Source organism: Bos grunniens, chromosome X (assembly GCF_055505025.1).
Source record: "Bos grunniens cultivar Pamir isolate PY7600 chromosome X, Bosgru_T2T1.0, whole genome shotgun sequence".
In the NCBI taxonomy this organism is placed as follows: Eukaryota; Metazoa; Chordata; class Mammalia; order Artiodactyla; family Bovidae; genus Bos; species Bos grunniens.
The window spans coordinates 14,195,521-14,214,865 of record NC_141194.1 but is presented as its reverse complement, the minus strand read 5'-3'; the positions used below and the strand labels follow the sequence as shown (position 1 = coordinate 14,214,865).

The window sequence follows — 19,345 nt, the reverse complement described above, 5'->3', positions numbered from 1 at the left end:
GGAGAAGTCTACATGCTGGAGAGCACCATGTTTGAGGTAAACAAGGAAAGGATGCCGGCTGGAGAGGTAGGCAGAAACCATACCAAGGAGAGCCTGATAAGCCAGATAAAGAAATCAGATTTTCTCCAAACTTTCTCCTTCCATCGGCAACAGAGCACCACTGCAGGCTTTTCAAGCAGATGAGTTTTATGGTCAAAATCACATTTTAATGTCATATAGCAACTGTAGATATTAATAATATATCTGAGTTGGATAAGACCCAACTATCCACCTTAGGAGCCTGCGTGGATGGAGGAACCATTAACAGAGATTTTTTTTTTTTTTCCTTAATTTAGGAGGAAGAGCAAGTTTCAGGAAAGTATGTGTACTTCATATTAGTGCCTATGCTGCTGCTGCTGCTAAGTCGCGTCAGTCGTGTCCGACTCTGTGCAACCCCATAGACGGCAGCCCACCAGGTTCCCCTGTCCCTGGGATTCTCCAGGCAAGAACACTGGAGTGGGTTGCCATTTCCTTCTCCAATGCATGAAAGTGAAAAGTGAAAGTGAAGTCGCTCAGTCGTGTCTGACTCTTAGCGACCCCATGGAGTGCAGCCTACCAGGCTCCTCCATCCATGGGATTTTCCAGGCAAGAGTACTGGAGAGGGTTGCCATTGCCTTCTCCAAATTAGTGCCTATAGAAGAGTCAAGTGTAGATTTCCAGCAGGTTATTGAGTCTGAAAGTTTGTAGTGAAAAATCAGGAAAGAGTTTAGAATTATATCTGCATGTAAGTAGAACTGAAACTCTGGGTATAATTGAGAGAGTGACCTAGGACAACACTTGACCAAGAAGTTAAACCCAGGTAACAGCAGTGTGTAAGGAGAAAGTAGATCAAGACAAAGTTACAGAGGATGGAAAGAAACATAAGAGAAGGATATGGAGAACAAGGATGCAAAGGAAACACGCTGCTTCAAGGAGCTAGTGACTAATAGTGTCAGGTGCAACAGAAATGTCAAGTAAAATGAGGACTGAATGAATCCATCAGATGCAACAAATAAGAGGCCATAGATGATCACAGTAAAAACTTTAATAATGTGAGAGTGGGAAGTTAAGAGACCAAACGCTGAAGTGTGAGAAGTGGATGAGGGATGGATAAATGATATATAGACCACCCAGATGTTTAGCTGGGAAGGGGAAAAGAGGTTAGTTAGCTAAGAAAAGAGTGGACAAGTGGTTCAGGGAAGGTTTTCTAGGATAAGAACCTTAGGAATAACATAATGGGCAAAAAAATAAAAAGGAAGACTCTAAGGATATAGCAAGGTTACTGAACCTCAGCACCACAGACATTTTGGAGCAGGTCATCCTTTGCTGCCGGGCGCTGTGCACTGTGAAGTGTTTAGCATCATCCCTGGCCTCTACTCACCAGATGCCAGTAACACACAGGCTACCACTCCAGTTGTGACGATCAAAAATGTTTCCAGACACTGTCCCCTGGGGGCAAAATCTGGACCAACTCTAGTTGTGAGCCACTGGGATACAGGATGTGGAGGAAGAATAACTGATGAAAAAAGACTGCCAAAGCAGCAGCACTGAAGTTGAAGGCGCCAACCAAGGAACTGGCCTCAAAACAGCAGCAGAAGCACCTCATCCTCAGAGACAGGGGAAAGGGCAGCTCTGGAGAGAAAGGGGATGATAAATCTGCAGATGGTGCCAGAAACTGGAGAAAATCAGCCAGAAGGCCCTCAATATTCTCAACTGAGTGGAGATAAGGCTGTGTGCTGAGTATGCGTGGTGATGATTTAGTGGCAGGCTTGAGAACAGTGGTTAAGGTTTGTAAAAATTAACAGGGACCAGTCCTGGCAGGTCACCCCAGAGAAAACTAATACTCTGTTCTCTCCCTGAGAAGGTTAAAATGCTTTTCCCCACAGAAATCACCCACCTGCTGATTACAATACCAAAGACCTCACAAGTCTACACAAATTCCAATGCATCATGGAAAGACTAGACTCCTGAGGGTATCTGGGAAACTAACCCATTTTTTAAAATTAACATAGTTCATATCAGATAACAGGAACTGTGTTCAACATAATTGACATCTAAATGAACTTTCTGTAAATTATCTGTTCAAGTTAGAGGATGCCTGTGGTGGTTGCAACTACTTCCTGGTTCTTAAAAGGATGAACTACTTTCTGACCTATAGCCAGGAACAGTTGAATAGAAAGGAGTGCCTGCAAAGACAAGAGCTTGTTAAATGAGATTCTTCACAGGACAACAGGACAAAGACCTGCTCACTTCTACCCTCTAAACCAAGGACTGCAAACTCAATGAATATGATACCAGGAAACTGGAGATACCTCAATTCTGTGCATGAGAAAAAAGCTGGAAATGAAGCACCAACATAAAGCTATGAAATATCAAATGAAGGGCTGCCTTAGATAAATAAAAGAAAAGCTACACACAGCAACCCAGAGCTGAGTGTAAGAGTGAGCAAAGCAAAATGGAAAACCCAAGTCTTTCCTCTACCACAGATATGAAGTCCAAATTCACATCATTCTCCAGATGTCAGAAGCCAATAATCTGAGAAGAGATCAAAAACTCTCCAGGAGCAGTGAACCCAAAGGGTCCCATCAAGACAAACACAAAACTATCCAAAGGAGCATCCCACAATACCCAAATTGTCAAATGTTGTGAACCACACAAAGAAATAAGCAAAACTTGGAGGGGAGACAAATGGGAGATTTCATTTCTCAAGAACTACAGCTCAGAAAATAATCCAAAGGAAACAAACATAACTATATTTTTAAATGTTCAAAGAAAAGACAAGAAAAAGTCCTAATGAAAATTAAGAAGCAGATTTGAAAGAAAACACAAAAACTTTTATATTTAAAAATACAGTCAAATGTTTTCAATGAAAATTCTCAATAAATGTATTAACCAGTAGACTGGACACAGCTAAACAGAAATTAGTGAATTGTAAGGCAGATGTCAAAAAATCACCCAGAAGTGAAAATATAAAAGAAACTTTAAGGAACACAATGAAAAATTCCAACATATATCTCGATAAGGGTTTTAGAAGTGGAAAATGGAGAAGAAGCATTATTTTAAAAAATAATATCTAAAATTTTTTCCACAATTTAAGGTGTCATGAGTTTTCAGGCTGACAGTGTACACCAAAAAAAAAAATAGGATAAATGAAAACAAATCCACATCTAGAGATGTCACCAAGAAACTGCAAAAAAAATCAAATATAAGGAAAAAAATCTTAAAGGTAGCCCAAGAGAAAAGATACTTAGCTACAAAGAAATTACACCTGAACTGACTAAAGTCTTCTCATTAATAAATAAGACTTGCCAAAAGACAAGAAAATAACATCAATAATGTGCTAAGGGAGTAACTGTCAACATAAATTCTGTGCCCATCTCAACAATCATTCAAGAGAAAAAGTGAAGTAAAGACACTTGCAGAAACACCAAGAACATCAAGTTTTCTACTAATAGGCTTTTAGCAAAAGAACTACTTTAAGAACATTCTTTATAAGAAGAAAACTAAACCCAAAGGAAGAAATGGAGTGAATCAAGAATGGTGAGCAAAGAAATTTGGGAAATATATTGGGTAAATATTCACTATTTTACAGACTTAAGGTGGCTTCCACAAGGCAAAACCAAAGCATAAATAACTAAGACGGAAGAGAGGTGATGAAGGTTAAAAGGTAAGCCATACTAAAATCTTTGTCTTATTTGAGAGGATAGGAATAATAATCAAGCTTTGATTTAGTTAAATGTGCATGTAAAAATTCTAAGGGTAACCAAACTTCTGTCTTCCACCCTGGAATAGGAAAGCTGGAAGAACATAGCTGCCTGCCCTCACAACAAAAAAGAGCTGCACTAATTTCAAAGTCATGACTTTCTTGAAACCCATCACAAAACAATCAATTGGCTCAAAATCTTCGGAGAGAGAGAAAGAGCCTGCAAGGAGAGAGGAGACAACCTTGTGCTCACTTGGGGTCGACTCCAGGTGGCCACTGACAAGAGGAATTCAGCTAGAATAAACAGCAAAGTGACAAAAAGCCTGATGAGGCTTGCTGAAGGAACAGTGTGAAACCAATGGAGGCCACTGAAATTGGGATGACCTCAGCCTTCTGCAAGATCTTCCCCCACCAACCCCTCCACCCCAAAGAGCCCTTTGTGATGTGTCCACTGTGGAGTGCCCATTGTGACGCAGACTTGGGGGAAGGGAAATGCAGCAGCACCTCAGGAACAACATGTCCACCCAGATCCTTCCCTTGCACCTCCACTGGGGAAGAAAAACCTTCACTTGTGAAAGTAAGTTCCCTACATACGAATCTTCACGTTTCCTTCCTTCAAAGACGCGAACATGTGTTCCATCGCCATCAGGCACGAGTGAAAGCTGCAGCTTGCCCTCGGTCTCCTGTTGCTGACGATCCCTCAGCTCTGCCACCTGCTCTCCCTCCTCCAGTCAGGAACTCCTTCTGTGTCCACTCGATGCCAGCCTCTGTAGCCCAGCTGTTGTACTGTACTACTGTGCTCTTCGAGATACTATCCTGAAAGATTTTAAATATTTTCTTTACTTTTTGTGCTTGCTTGTTTTTTATGTATTATTTGTGTGAAAAGTATTATAAACCTATTACAGTATGGTACTATGAAGCCGATTGTGTTAGCTGGGTACCTAGGCTAACTCTGTTGGACTTAGGAACATGCTCTCAAAATGTATGTAGGGGATTTAGTGTCAGTGCTTCTGTCCTTAAAGCACTGGTTAAAACTTGCTGCAACTGAGGGAAGGGGTGGACACCCTGGGAGAAGGGCAGGACTATACACTGAGCCCACATAATAGCTAGGGGAAGGGCATGTCCTTGGGACAGTGCTGCAAGCCCAAGCCAGAGGTTTAATCAGAACAAAAGGCCACATCCCACCACCACTCCCCACCTCTAAGCTAACCTACTTTCAATAACAAGTAAACAGCAGAGTACTGCCAGCAGAGGGACCAGAGAAGACCAAGAGCACGTAAGGAGATCCAAGTCACAGTTCTGAAGCAAGACCTGACACTCAATAAAATAAACCAACCCCCACCCTAATCACAAACTAAGAATTTGAAGCCTGAAGTACAATAGCAACCAAACTTAAAACAAGTTCAACTCCCAACTAGATTAACTCAAATCCCTGAACCAAAGGCCTCACACAAGGAAAGATGTGCCCGTTTACAGACATAAAAATTATGCACTTCAGCTCTTTTCCAGCTAGAAAAATGGAGGGTGCAGAAGAGAAGGGAAAAAAAGGTTCCTGCTGTGCCAAAACTCTTAAGAAAAAGTGAAAAAATTTCACAGAGCTTAAACACAAGCGCCTGAGAAAGAAGTGCCCAAAAGATGCTTTGAAAGGCAAGGAGGAAGCTTATTTATGAAAAAGCTGAGCACCATCACAAGGAATACAGGCAGAACTGAGATTCGAATGGCTAGGATGACAAGAAAAGTCATTAACTTCTACATACCCGTGGAATCCAACTGGCATTTGTTATCAGGATCAGAGAGGTATCAATGGTGTGAGCCCAAAGGTCCAGAGGGTGTGGCAGCTTCTTTGCCTCCATCAGCTCTTCAGTGGCACCTGTGTGAAGCTCAACATGGCTTCAATTAACATGCTGAGGACTGTGGAACCATATGTTGCATAGGAGGGGTACCCAAACCTGAAGTCAGTAAGTGAATTGATCAACAAGCATGGTTATGACAAAAATCAACAAAAATTTAATTGCCCTGACAGATAACGCATTGACTGCTCAATCTCTTGGTAAATATGGCATCATCTGCATGGAGGAGCTGATCCACGAGATCCCATACTGTTGAAAATCATTTAAAAGAAGCAAACAACTTTCCATGGCCCCTCAAATCATCTTCTCCATGAGGTGGCATGAAGAAAAAGATCAACCATTTTGTAGAATGTAGAGATGCTGGCAACAGGGAAGGCCAGATCAATAGGCTATTATTAGAAGGATGAACTAAGGTATCTACCATGAGTATTTCTGTAATCTGGTCAGTTATTAAACAGTGATTGCTTTCAAACTGAAAAAAAAAAATTGCAGCTCAGTCTCCACTGTTCTACAAAATAAGTCAGGCTTACAATAAAAAAAAAAAAATCACAAGGCATAAGAAAAAGCAGAGGAAAAACAACACTCAGAAAAGACAAAGGATATGTCAGAACTCAGAATGAGACACAGAATCTGATGTTGGAAATACCTAGAATCAAAGTTAAAATACTATGAGTAACATGTTTAGAGCTCTAACCCAAAAGGAGAACATGCAAAATTGGATTGGTAACTCAGCAGATTAATGTAAAATATAAGAAAGCATAAAATGAAAGTGCTAAAAATTAAATAAAAAGAGAGAAATAAAAAATGCCTTCAACGGGCTCATTAGTAAACTTAACTGAGCCAGGGAAAGAATCAGTGAAGTTGAAGATAAGTCAGTAGAAACTACCCGAACCAAAAACATTGAGAGAAAAGAAGTGAAGAACAGAACAAACAGGACTTTCAAGAAGTGTGCAACATAGGTTCTAATATAACTGGAATCAGAAAAAGAAGAAAGAATGGGACAAAAGAAATATTTGAAGAAACAATGGCTGAAAATATTCCAAAGTTAATATAAGACATGGAACACAAATCCCTAACACGATTCTCTTGCCAGGAGAAGTATCAAAAACCTCAGATGATATACTTTAACAGATGATACAGATGATACACCTTATCAAAAACCTTATCAAAAACCTCAGATGACATACTTTAACAGATGATACAGAGGACACACCTTATCAAAAACCTCAGATGATACACTTAACAGATGATACCACTTTAAGGACAGAAAGTGAAGAGGAATTAAAGAGCCTATTGATGAAGGTGAAAGGAGAGTGAAAATGCTGGTTTACAACTCAATATTCACAAAACTAAGATCATGGCATCCAGTCCCAACACTTCATGGCAAACAGATGGGGAGAAAGTGGAAACAGTGACAGATTTTATTTTCTTGGGCTCCAAAATCACTGCAGACAGTCAATGCAGTGATGAAATTAAAAGACACTTGGTCCTTGGAAGGAAAGCCTTGACAAACCTAGACAGCATATTAAAAAGCAGAGACATTACTTTGCCAACAAAGGTCTGTCCAGTCAAAGCTATGGTTTTTCCAGTAGTCATGTATAGATTTGAGAGGTAACAGTAAAGACTGAGCACTGAAGAACTGATGCTTTCAAACTGTGGTTCTGGAGAAGACTCTTGAGAATCCTTTGGACAGCAAGGAGATCCAACTAGTCAATTCTAAAGGAAATCAACTCTGAATATTCACTGGAAGGACTGATGCTGAAGCTCCAATACTTTGGCCACCTGATGAAAAGAGCTGACTCATTGGAAAAGACCTGATGCTGGGAAAGATTGAAGGCAAGAGGAGAAGCGGGCAACAGAGGATGAGATGGTTTGATGGCATCACTGACTTAATGGAGATGAGTCTGAGTCAATTCTGGGAGACAGTGAAGGACGTAAAGCCTGGCGTGCCGCAGTCCATGGGGTCACAAAGAGTCAGACATGACTTAGTGAATGAACAACAAAAAACAAAAACAACACAAATCCTAGATGATCAGAGAATAGTAAGATAAAAACAAACAAAAAAATTATTGTCACCACCGAGTACCAATACCACTGAGACTGAATTCCATTAGCGCTGCCACCAGCAAGCACCTTTGTCAACATGATCACCAGGTCAGCAATTCAACTACACATGATGGCTCCCTCACAATGCTCACCTTTACATTAAAGAGTTGCCTCATTTTAGAGTTTGATGTTTCTGTGCTGGTGGTTTCTTTGCCATCCACAGTGACTGCCCTTGATTTGGAGCTGTGTTTTCCAGTCTGTCTCTCTCTGCACAGCTGGTAAAGGAAGGCCATACGTGTCTTTCTTTGGCTGCCTTTACAATACGGTGATTTTACATACGAGTCTCACTCTGTGTAAATGACTGGTCAAGCCCAGGTTACAAGCTTGTACCCTAGCTGTAAAAGAGACTGGAGATGAGTTTTCTTGAGAATGTGGGACCTATAATATGAAAAATTATCAAAATGTAGAGAGGATATTTAAAAGTCTACTGTGTGTGTGTTAGTCACTCAGTCATGTCCGATTCTTTGCAACCCCATGGACCTATAGTCTACAGCCTGTAGACTACCAGGTTCCTCCATCTTTGGAAATCTCCAGGCAAGAATACTGGAGTGGGTACCCATTCCCTTCTCCAAGGGATCTTCCGAACCCAGAGATCAAACCTGAGTCTCCTACATTGCAGGCAGATTCTTTACCATCTGAGCTATGGCATGCTAAAAAGAAAATAAATTAATAATTTTTTTAAAAAAACTTTCCACCTAACTAACCAACTATTATTGTATGGTAGATCCTTCGGTGAAGTCATTGCATCCTAGAGAGCCCTTCTATAAGACAAATATTTTATTTCAATGTGGTACCACATTTAAAACCAGCGTTCCAATCTGAGGAACCTCAGCAGTAATGGGGGAGTGGGGTGAAGCTACATAATAAAATAAGCAAACATCTTCACTGAATGTTGGTTTTGCTTAACGTTAAGTAAGGTACAATGCAGATATATACAAACATGCAATGCACACACACAGGTTTATAATGGAACAGAACTCAGCACTTCTATGAATTCATACAACAAATCATGAAAAAATTTAAAGAAATGTCATTCTTACAGTTGTCAACTCTTGCTTCCCCTTCATCTACCACACTGTAAATGATGACAGAAGTTTGAGGAGTCCCACAGAGAGAGCCATTGGCACTTAGTTACACACCAACACAGATCCAATTATAACAGTTATGTTCAAGACGAGTGACTAGACTACAGGACAAGCACATCTATGGGGTGAGCAGAGAGGAAGATCCACTAGACAGGTACCTGACAGAGAAACCAACTGAATGAGGAAGAAAGCACTGATGGGAGGAAATGGGGGGCAGAAAAAGAAACAAATTTCATAAGAGCAATGTTTACTGAGCACTTCCTCTGTGCCAGGCAATGCACTAGATGCTGAGGCGACAACAGGCAACACTCCATGCCTCCAGGGAGCCTACATGTAGAAAACCGATACCATCTGCTTATCCATTTTACCAAAGGCCCAGCCCTATTTAAACTCCAGCTTTAGTATTTCCTATGTATACTCTCAGGCGAAAGTGAAAATGAACAGAAAAAGGCCACAAAGAAAGAAAACTAAGATCCTGGGATATAGCTGGGGTCAAGGCTTCAAAGCAAGGCATGCAATATATAAATCCATGTCATTTCTTGCTATTCACCCAGCTTTATCTGCTTTTCTCAGATCCATGTTTTTGAATAACATGGTCTACCAGAAAATCCCTTCCCTCCACATGGCATTCTGGGCCTCCTTTAAGACTCTTCACAAATACATAGGAGTCATTACCGTTCTCAGTTCCCTTAAGTCTGCATTAAACACACCTCTTCTGGCCTAGAGTAACAGCACCCTGTGTTTCCCCATCTAAATGGGCATATCACTCTGTTCTTAAAACTCCATAAAAGGAGGGGTTCTGTTCTTAAAACTCCATAAAAGGGCACAACACCACAGCCTGGCTTTGTATCTCCAGCACTTACCATGACGCTGATACCCTTTCAGTTGCCTACACAGTGATGCCAAGATACCCAAATCATCACCGTATTGTAAAGGCAGCCAAAGAAAGACACGTATGGCCTTCCTTTACCAGCTGTGCAGAGAGAGACAGACTGGAAAACACAGCTCCAAATCAAGGGCAGTCACTGTGGATGGCAAAGAAACCACCAGCACAGAAACATCAAACTCTAAAATGAGGCAACTCTTTAAAAATAAATGTCCTGGGCTGGATAGGAAGTGAAAATAGTTATGACACAAAACCACTGTAAACTCTTCAGGTTACCAGCATGAGGGGGGAAAAAATCAACAAGGAAAGAATACAGGTATAAAATGATTCAGAAAGGCCAGAGCGAGCTAAGTTATAGAGACTGCATCACAATGTAGATTGCAAAGGAAATATCTGAAGAAGGAGGTGATGCTGTGGTTATTCTTTGCATCCATGAAAGGGAAGTGCACAATGGCATTGTATACTGTCACAAACCAACCTCTTTACACCAAGGAAGCCCTGGATGAATGCTTGTTCAGTCATCAAGGCAAGGAAAACTTAGCATAGTTGAGGATTTCCAAAAATGAGCTGAGCATGTAGGGATACATATTGTAGAAGGAGAAAGAAACAAATCAGGATATATAAAATAAAATCTGTGGAGCACTTTTATACATATAAGCTCACTTGAAAATAAGAAGCTCAACAGAGACCAGTTAAATATCAAAGATGGCAAAGCCACAGAATGTGAACCAGATTTGAAAATGATACTCTTGCTAAAGATTAGTGCTTCTAAATATTATTAATAAAATTCTCTAAAAACACTGGAGGTGCTCGAATCAGATTTCCTTAAATATGAAACAGCCTAAGTGCTGAAAAATATTAAACTAGACATAAAATATTGTATTTGAGGAAAGAAAAGAACAAAGCAAATTTAATGTTGATATTTAGCAAAATGTTTCATTAAAATCTTCAGTAGATTAAAGATGTCTGGGGGGAAAAAACCAGCAAAGAGTCTTAAGTTTAAATATGGAAGAGAGCTAAAACTGTTAGAAAAAAATTTTAACTCAGTTATAAATAGAAATGACATTCCTATATAAGGTTAACAGACTGGTGAAGGATAAAAGAAAAGGGGGAGCCTTTAGAAAACTGAAGGTAATTTCTATAAAAACAATGAAAAGAGTATCACAGATGACGATGGAAGAAAGCAGCTGCAAAATTTTTAAAGAGATGAGGAAAGAATATTTTACCTTGTAGCAATTATGACCTTTTTGGTAAATCATCAAGGTTTCATTGAGCTAAAACTCTTGTTTTTTGTGGCATTTCCTGTCATATCCCTACTTAAAACCTTCAATAGCTTCCCAGGAGGCTTAGGACAAGTTCAAAAACCCAGCAGATGGCCTACTAAGCCTTTTCAAAACCGGGCCCCTGTCTACTTCTGCGTCATCACCTGCTTCTCTACTTTCCAGCCTTTCTGGATTTCTTTCAGTTCTTTAAAAGGTACAGTTTTTCAAAAGCCTCTAGCTCTCACCTTGCCTGAGGGCATTTGCACTTTCTGCCAGGAAAACTTAGTTTCCCAACTAAACCATGCCCTTCTCATCCTTCAGGTCCCACTTAATGTTACCTCTTCACCATGGCCTTCCTACCTGCTCCCCACATGGCAGATCCCCCTACACTGCTAGTGCCTGGTACTTCTCCTCTGCCTCCATTTCAAGCCCATAGAGTCTTTGAGGACCTACTTCCCTTTGATGCATCACTCTATTACAGTTTGGTACCCAGCAGATACTCATTAAGTATTTGCTAAATGAAGGGCAGAGTCTCAGGATGTAAGACAGGTAACCTTAGAAAGAAATAATAAATTACGAAACACCAATTAGCACAAAATTAGCTTTTGTTCTACCTCAACTATTTGAAATTTTTAACAATTAAAATAAAACTTTTTCTTTTCCTTTGCAATGCTAATCTCAAATTTTAATGGTAATATTACCAGTAAAAATTGTTGTTGTTGTTCAGTTGCTAAGTCATGTCCGACCCTTTGCGACCCCATGAACTGCAGCATGCCAGGCTTCCTTCCCTGTCTTTCACTATCTCCTGGAGTTTGCTCAAACTCATGTCCATTGAGTCGGTGATACCATCCAACTGTCTCATCATCAGTGGCCCCCTTCTCTTCCTGCCTTCAATCTTTTCCAAACATCCCACTGTGTGTGCATCCTCAGTTGCTCAGTCATGTCCAATTCTTTTGTGACCCCACAGACTGTAGCCCTGCAGGCACCTCTGTCCATGGGCTTTCCCAGGCAAGAATACTAGAGTGGGTTGCCATTTCCTTCTCCAGGGAATCTTCCTGACCCAGGGATCAAACCCACATCTCCTGCATTGCAAGTAGGTTCTTTACCACTGAGCCACCCAGGAAGCCCTAAAACGTTTCACTAGTGACTGACAAAAGCAGGGTAGGGTATGTGGATAAATTCGAGGATACGTAATACCTGAACCAGCTTTCGTAATCTCCCAAAGATTCTATTCATCAGAAAACTATCGTTTCTACTACTCTTGGCCAATATCAGCATAATGGAGCAAATCCAAGTCAGTAAGCTTTCTTCAACTGGTACTTAGCACCTTTTTTAACTTGCTTTATCTTCCTCCCATGAGTGTGTGTGTGTGTGTGTGTATATGTGTACTTAATCTGATTATTATAATATGATTTTACAAGCTGCCAAGAACCTAATCCTTAGGCATAGTACAAAATCTAAAACTGAGATCTAAAACTGCAACTTATCTAAAATAATTTAAAGCAGTCTTAAACAAAAAAAAAATAATGTATTCATCCATATGTTTTGTTAACTAACTTCCAGAAACCAAAGTTGTTACTTTCAAAATCACTACTTTCCTCTAAATCAAATAGGTCAGAAAGCACTTGATTTGTTAATATTTGATATCAGGCCTTTCTCTTAGGAAAGAATGCAAAATAACAACAGAATACCACAATCATAGCAATTAAACGGGTGTTTTTTTTTTAAGTAAAATTATTTCAAGCCAGTTATGACTGAATTTACAGTAAACTATTATTATCAGAGTAATGCTGTGTCCTTTCTGTTTGTTATTAAAAATCCAAATACAACCCACCAAAGAGGTATTGATTTGCCTGGCAAATTGTAAGGATCACTTTCCATAGAGAAATGTTCATCTAAAAGCAATGAAAGTTTGTTTCCAAAACACTTTACCTACAACCAAACCATTGCATTCCCCTATCATGTGTACCTAAAAAATAACATCCCCAAGCTATCCTATCAGCAGTGTCCATCTATACGTGCAAAACAGGCAGCAAAGAGAGCACCTGGGAACCAAAGGGGTAGAATTCCACCCTTCCAGTACAACTTGTTCCCAAGGGAGCTTTAATTCTTCTGGCTACCCTTGAGGGTAATTTTAAAAAACAACAACAACCAAAAAAAAAACCAAAAAAAAAAAAAAACAACGATGCAGGCAGGAAAAAGCAGCTACAGTACCTTGCAGGTTAAAATATTTCTAAATCCCTCAACAATCCAGTCTGAAGTAATGCAAAAGGTAGACAATGCGTTTGCATACCTGAATTTAATGAAGCCTGCTCTCCAGCATGCACTGTAGGCATGGATCTCTCAAGGGGGATTAGAGCTCAAACAATAAAATGCACAAGGTTATTGGCTTAAAATCAAGAAAACCAATTATTTTGTCCTTGGTCTTAAATCCTAAAGGAATTTTTTCTTGCCCAACAAAAATTATATTATTTTTACCTTGATTTCTTATTCCTGTTTTCCAACATATCACTAAGAGTGCTGTATTTTATTTACTGGTTTAAAAAAGATCAAAACAGAATCAAATTAAAACCACAAAGACAAGATAATGGATGGCACTTGCAGTACTACCTTTTATATTCTTCTATGTATTATGTTTAGGCAAAACTTTTGAATATACAAAAAGTACTAAGAAATTGTAATACATATAAGAAGATATTTTTTAAAGACATATCTTTTAAAATCTACATAATTTAGTTTATCAGTGCCTGATGATAAAAGGATCTAGGTGGAAGCAAGTAAATAAGGTTAAAAAAAACGCACGTTGGTGGGTGAGATCTTTTTGGGGTAATGGAAATTTTCCAAAATTGGATTGCAGTGATGGTTATACAGCTCCATAAATCTAAAAAAAAAAAAACAAAAAATCATTGAACGGTACTCTTAAACTCTTAAAACATGAATTTTATGGTATGTAAAGTATACCTCGATAAAACTATTAAAAATGCATATTTAAAATCCGTACTTGCTAAAGAAATCCACAACGTTTATGTGTAGGTTCCATCTTGGTAGAACAACTGTCCTTCCTGCTTTGGGTGAGGTGATTTCCAGCCCTGAGGTTCTACAATATTCATAGCTCCTTTCTAACTTTAATAACCATCAAAAGTGATTCTCAATGACAGAATAAGATGTTAATTAAGTCCCTTTCCTCCCTAACATTGACCTGTGAGGGTTCCTTTGAGCTAAGCAACTGTAGCTCTCTTAAGGATGGGTCTTGCTTAAACACACACACACACACACAACTTTAACAGAAAATTCTACTTTCAAGTAGAAAAATTTTTTTCAGACTCGCAACTCCTACATACTGTTAACCAACATCAATAACATATCTCTGTAGACTTCACCTCCAAATTTTGTTTCACTGACATCATTACAGTTACAGAAGAGACACCTATTTGCAGATTGTAATGGCTGCCATTTTACTTCAAAAGTGTATCTATGGCTGATTCTTGTTGATGTCTGACAGGAAACAACAAAATTCTGTTAAGCAATTATCCTTCAATTAAAAAATAAAGTGGCAAAAAAAGTGTATCTAAACCACAAAACTAAATTCACAGAATAACTTCACAGCCTTTATTACTGTAGCAAATTTAATCAAAGTCAGTCAAAAGTTAAAATGGAACATGAATTATGTACAACCTTCATTTATGAGAAACAGAATTAACGACCCTCTGAGAAAAGTCTGAACTTGCAGTCGTCCTAATCCATCAGTACCAATGGAGCTGAGTCCAGCCTCCCATGTGACTAAAGGTCAGAAAGCCTTGCCAATGTAGCCTATGAACTCCAGGAAGCATATTTATACCTTGAGTAACCACCCCAGGAGCAGCAGGAGCTCAAAACATGTTTGGGAAATCGGATTCCTCAAGAGAAGAAGAAAGCATAGGTTTGAAGAGCACACCTTCAAGTCAGACCGGTTTCAATGGAAGTTTTGCCTCAGCTGCTGACTAGCTGGGTAATCTGGGTAAAATATTTTCTCTCCCTCAGCCCATTTGGTCAAGTGTACCACAGGATATAAGAAAAATATCTACTTCATAGGAATGTTATGAGAACACACATACACACATATTACTATATCCATGCAAAAAAAGTATTTGCCATAGTACCTAGTATTCAGTAAGGCTCAATAAATAGAATATTAGAATTTAATTATTATAGAGAAGACTGCCGAACAGAGAAACCACACCCCAAATTTGATCCTAATTAGAACTATCTCAGACACAAATGTTTCTAAGAGCTTAATTCAAAATGCTGACAATCAATTCCAAAGACCTGAAATGGGCTAAGTCCTTTAACCTAATGCATAAAAATAAATTTCTGTTAATTCCCAAATCGGAATTCTCTAAATGTTATCAGACTCTTCAGGTGGAAGGTCCTCACTCACAGCTTTCATTTCCCACTGACAGAATTGTACCCAGGTTCACGCGGCAGTATTAAGAAGTAATTGTACAAAGGCGAATGGGAAATGAGGCCACATCTTTGAATAATCCACTCTTCCAAGCACTGATCTATAGAAAGGAAACATTCTAGAAACGATCAAGAATTTAAATCCAAACACTAAAGTGATGCATCCCCAACAAAATAGTTCTAATGCTGAGTTTAAGACTGAAAGTAAATTGGAAAACCCTCCCAAACAGAAAAATATAATCTTTTAATTACATTATTTTCTCAAGTTGAAATATGTGACCCAACTGCTTCCATCATCAGATATTCAAGAATCTTTGAGGTTCTGTCTCCATCAAGAAATTCGATGTTGCCAGAAATTAAAACTTCAGAATCTAAAATTCTAAATTTCAAGTTCTGAGTAAACAGTCTTTTCTATTTAAAAGTGACTTAATACTTCAAATTCTGCTATTCTTGTAAAATTAACGGTTACCTAAAGGATTCCCCTCACATTTGGAATTTAAGTATGTGGATTCGTTTGTTCTTAAATGCCTTCTGCTACTATCTGACATCAATCTATTACATGATAAAGTCATATTGCCACACTAACAGCCAAAAATGAAGTACTGATACTTTGTTAACATACTTGCTAATATCCACTAGAAAGAAAGCAGATAACCACCAAAGTTATCAAGCTAAAAAGGTGGATTTTTAACAGACACACTGAAGAAGGCTTCTTTTCTCTGCTCACCTCCTTACAAATTCCTACAGCCATATTCTCAGATACAATGGAATTTTCTATCACAAAGTAAATTGAAACATAAATCATAATGAAAGGTTAAATTTCTGCAACAGAAGCCACTGTCATTTCCAACAATGCAACTATTGTTGAAAGAGTTTCTCGCAGATTCTTAGACACAGTGATGAAGCAAGGCTGGGGGGTGGGGGGGGGAGGCATACTTGAAGGGATTTCTCCATCTCTGTATTTCGGTTTACAATGTAACAATACCGCACCTTCAAAGTAGAAATACCAAGTAAAATCTGGTTCTCATTAAATGCAGCATATCTGGAACAGAATACATCTGATTCGCAATCAGTCAACCTTCTATTACTCATCTGTGCGAGATGGCCCTGCAATTTCCCTCAATGGGAGCCTTTTCTTTTAAAACCCCAGGGAATACTGTGGATGCCACACTCTGATTTAAATGACTCCTAGAAAATTACAATGAAAATAATGGCATGTTTAGCGCAAGGAACTTGCATAAGTAAAAAAAAAAAAAAAAAAAAACCTGAGATAAAGGGGTAAAAAACCCCTACCACAAGCCCCTCAATCAGGAATAAATTATAAATCTGAACAGGAGAAAAAAGGAATCCTCTCTAGAGAAAGAAGGCTTATGTCTAATTATTTTTTTAATATACCAAATTTTGTTGTTGTTGTTGTTTTTAAAAAAAACTAGGCTCAGAAAACTTCCCAAATAAGCAAAATCAGAATACTGAAGTGCTTTCTATATATATATCAAATAAATCCTTGCATTGATTAGGTTAGAAGGCCAGACAACTCAAAGGGATTTGACACTTTCTCCAACTGAAGACTCTCCAACCCCTCTGAAATGGTAGATTATTTAACACTTGTGATTATTAACTTTATTCAGCATTCCTCTTTTGGAGCTCTATTATTTCCAAACCGAATTTTTTTCTCCTAATTAGGTTTCCTTGTACTTGTGAAATGCTCAGCATACACTGTGCTGGAAGCTTTAGTTCTACAGCTTCTCTCTTCCCGCTCCTTACCCCCCTCACCCACCCCCCACCCTCCTGAAAAAAAAAAAAGGTTTCCTTCCCAAATGTTCTCTTCTCTGCATTTGTCAACAGAAACACCCACTGGCGGTGTCAAACTGGTAATACTGCTGCAGGCTTCCTTACTCCCGATCCAGAGTCAACGGCCAAAAATGCTCAACCTAAAATAGTACTTTTATTATAGAAATGTAAAGGATTGCTAAGGTACTCAACTATCATGTTCTCAAAAAGAGGCACACCTTTTTTAAAAATTATTCTTAATGGACCCTAACTGGATTGTTAAATATAAGATTATACTACCCCCCCTTCAACATTAAATATACAGGGACAAGTAAACATAGGTTCTTCACATTTTATGACACTTAAAGAAATTAAAAACAAATTTACATCTAAATGTCATTCACCTGTAATTTCGAATAGCCTCGGTAAAGATGTTTTTTTTGGTAACCCTACAGCAAGAGGAACAACCTGGAAATATTCCAGCAGATGCTACCTAAAAGGATAATTCTATTCTATACATATTGATATTTATGTCTGCTGTTTCGGCCAAATGCCCCTGGGCAAATTAATCTGTGTAATCCTTTACATTAACTACATAAACCATTACATCCAAACAAACCTAATTCAGATGCATGGAAAGAAATTATTCCGTTTCTGCGATACTTTCTAAAATCAGCTTAAATTTCAATCAACAGAACACTGATCTGCAACTATTTAAATATCACAGCATCCGTCTAATCTCACTGTGGAGATACTAAGGTCAGGCTTTTCTTTTTCAGGCATCTGTGCTTTAACACTCAAGTGAAGCGAAAAACAAAACCCTCAAGGAAGATCTGCCTTTACACTGAAAATGTTCAGGTTATTTTTTCCCCCAACGTGGGCACAGAACGTGTCAATGCGAGCAGAACCTGTTCGTTCTGGGAAATGGTTCCAAACCCTAGGATTTAAATTTCTATGAGGGTCCAAAGGGTACGAAGGTCTGGGAAGGGGCCAGTTTCTGCTTCTCCCCACTATGCTAGTCTTGAACTTCGTAACGACGCCTGAAACTTGTTCGGGGGAAGGTAGAGGAGCCGCGGGGCAGGCGGAGGGTCGCTAGCCCACCCTCGCAGGCAGCCAAGGTCAGCAGGGCCGGGGCCAAGCTCGCAGTCCCCGGCGGGTCCCGAACTCCCACGGAACTCGAGAGGGGGGCTCTGGCGCTCAGGCTCCTCCTCAGCGCCGGCGGGAAGGGGCTTCCCTCGCCGCAAGCCCGGGGGAGCGCGTGCCGCGGGGGCGATGGGGCGGGGATGCCGCAGACCGGCCGCTCAGAGGAGCCCCGCGAGACGGCCTCGACCCGCCGCCCCTCCTCATACCCTCCCGTCTCCCTACACCCCAAAACACAGCCCTAGCCCCTCGGTGGGGAAGCCCTTCCAGCGGCGCAATGGGGCGCTGAGGAGGAACCACTCTAGACTGGGGTGCCCTCGCCGCGTCGCCCTGTTCTGAGCGGACCCGCGCCACCGCCCCTTCTCACGTCTGCCCGGGGGGACCGGGTGGGTCTCCTCTCTCAGGAGAAGCTGGGTGGGCACGGGGCCGATGTAAGGACAAGGAGGCTTGGCGAGCGGGTGGCAACGAGACTACTCACCCCGCCGAGTTCCCCACCTCCAGCCGGGGACCCCACAGCTCCTGAGGCCGCCGTCACCGCTTTACCTTCCCCAGCGGCAGCGACAACTAATCGAAGCCCTCGACCCCGCCCTCTCGCTCAGGCAACGCGCAGCCTAATTTGCTAACTGCCCCGCCCCAACCGTCCAATTCGGACCAATGGAGAAGCGTCTCAGACTCTGACAGGTTCCCTCCTCCGTCCCGCCCACTTCTGATTGGAACCAATAAGGAGAGAGCGCTCGTCCTCGGTCTCGGGCTCGTGCGCCCCGCCTGCACGGCTCGTGCTCTGGTCCCCAAAGCAGTAGACTGCTGGTTCCCCGTATAAGCTCGTCTGCGCGCGTACGCGCGCGCCGCGCCTCCTCGCGCGCCACGTTTGGTTGCCCCGCCAGGCCCTAGCAACCTGGGCTGAGCGGCTGGGAGGGGCGGGACCGAGCCGCAAGCTGACGAAGGGAGGAGGAGATGAGGGGGAAGATCGTGACTGAGAAAGGGGCGGCTGCGGGGGTGGGGGGCCGAGGAGGCCCGGGAATCCGCCTGTCACTGCGGAAAAACAGGGGGAATCCTGCCTGCAGCGCAGTTATCCTGGCCTCCCT

General features: G+C 40.7%; 1 protein-coding gene and 1 pseudogene across 7 annotated transcripts in view; one reads left to right on the top strand and one right to left on the bottom strand.

Annotated features, from left to right (window-relative positions):
- The window catches only part of CDKL5 (cyclin dependent kinase like 5), a 179,463-nt gene extending 160,394 nt beyond the window's left edge, over positions 1-19,069 (bottom strand). For 3 of the 7 annotated variants that reach the window (XM_086387355.1, XM_086387353.1, XM_086387348.1), the window contains exon 1: positions 18,739-18,881. The gene's annotated coding sequence lies outside the window, so the exon portion shown is untranslated. Of the gene's footprint in view, positions 1-5,478; positions 5,613-13,203; positions 13,445-13,712; positions 13,792-18,738 lie in introns of those variants that run through there. The other 4 variants (XM_086387354.1, XM_086387349.1, XM_086387352.1 and 1 more) reach the window with 3 other exon arrangements.
- LOC147339824 (large ribosomal subunit protein uL30 pseudogene) lies at positions 5,342-5,983 on the top strand (annotated as a pseudogene).
- Positions 19,070-19,345: the final 276 nt, after the last annotated feature.